We start from the raw sequence: 1,601 nt of genomic DNA, 5'->3' as shown, positions 1-1,601 counted from the left end.
TAAATTCTAGAATCATATCTTTTAGTTTCTTATTAGTCAAGTAATTAATTTTAATTTTAAAAAAATTATATCTTTTTCCACCATATCTTTTTATCATATCTTTTTAAAATTTTATCTTTTTCAAAAATTTTGACTTTACAATATCTTTTTCAACTTCTTATCTTTTCAAAATTGATTTTCAAATCTTTTTCAACTAACTAATTAACTTTTTGTTTGTTTCTTATCTTTTTCAAAAACCACCTAACTACTTTTCCCTCTCTAAGTTTCGAAAATTTCTCACCGCTTTTTAAGATTCTTTTTAATTAATTAATTATTTTAAATTTAAATTTAGATTTTATTTCCCCCTATAATTTTTGAAAATCACTAACCCCTTTTCAAAATTTATTTTCGAAAACTTCTCTCTCTCATCTTATTCTATTTATTTATTTATTAACTAATACTTCTCTTCACCTCAAGAATTCGAGCCCTATTCTCACCCTTGTGTTTGGATTCTTCATTCTTCCTCACTCTTATTCCCTTTCTTCTTCTACTAACATAAAGGAATCTCTATACTGTGGCACAGAGGATTCCTCTTCTTTTTCTGTTCTCTTCTTTCTCATATGAGCAGGAATAAGGAAAAAGGCATTCTTGTTGAAGCTGATCCGGAACCTGAAAGGACTCTGAAGAGGAAACTAAGAGAAGCTAAATTACAACAATCCAGAGACAACCTTACTAAAATTTTCGAACAAGAAAAGGATATGGCAGCCGAAAATAATAATGCATGGAGGATGCTTGGTGATTATACTACACCTACTTCCAAGTTTGATGGAAGAAGCATCTCAATCCCTATCATTTGAGCAAAGAATTTTGAGCTGAAACCTCAACTAGTTGCTCTAATGCAATAGAACTGCAAGTTCCATGGACTTCTATTAGAAGATCCTTATTAGTTTTTAACTGAGTTCTTGCATATCTGTGAGACAGTTAAAACCAATTGAGTAGATCCTGAAGTCTACAGGCTCATGCTTTTCCCTTTTGCTGTAAGAGACAGAGCTAGAACATGGTTGGACTCACAACCTAAGGAAAGCCTGGACTCTTGGGATAAGCTGGTCACGACCTTCTTGGCTAAGTTCTTTCCTCCTCAAAAGCTGAGCAAGCTTAGAGTGGATGTTCAGACCTTCAAATAAAAAGATGGTGAATGCCTCTATGAAGCCTGGGAAAGATACAAGCAGATGACCAAAAGGTGTCCTCCTGACATGCTTTCAGAATGGACCATTCTGGATATATTCTATTATGGTCTGTCTGAATTTTCTAAGATGTCATTGGACCATTCTGCAGGTGGATCCATTCACCTAAAGAAGACGCATGCATAAGCTCAAGAACTTATTGACATGGTTGCAAATAACTAGTTCATGTATACTTCTGAGAGGAATTCCATGAATAATGGGATGCCTCAGAGGAAGGGAGTTCTTGAGATTGATGCTCTGAATGCCATATTGGCTCAGAACAAAATGTTGACTCAGCAAGTCAACATAATTTCTCAAAGTCTGAATGGATGGCAAAATGCATCCAACAGTACTGAAGAGGCATCTTCTGAAGAAGAAGCTTATGATCCTGAGAACCCT

The 1,601-nt window shown here is 34.5% G+C and overlaps 1 non-coding gene across 1 annotated transcript; it reads right to left on the bottom strand.

The window, feature by feature from the left end:
* Nucleotides 1–1,130: 1,130 nt before the first annotated feature.
* Nucleotides 1,131–1,238, bottom strand: LOC130972547 (small nucleolar RNA R71). The gene has a single exon (XR_009083710.1). It is a non-coding gene; the product is annotated as a small nucleolar RNA R71 (small nucleolar RNA).
* Nucleotides 1,239–1,601: the final 363 nt, after the last annotated feature.

Source organism: Arachis stenosperma, chromosome 3 (assembly GCF_014773155.1).
Source record: "Arachis stenosperma cultivar V10309 chromosome 3, arast.V10309.gnm1.PFL2, whole genome shotgun sequence".
Taxonomy (NCBI): domain Eukaryota; kingdom Viridiplantae; phylum Streptophyta; class Magnoliopsida; order Fabales; family Fabaceae; genus Arachis; species Arachis stenosperma.
The sequence above is the reverse complement of the archived record's forward strand: the minus strand, read 5'-3'. Positions and strand labels throughout refer to the sequence as shown.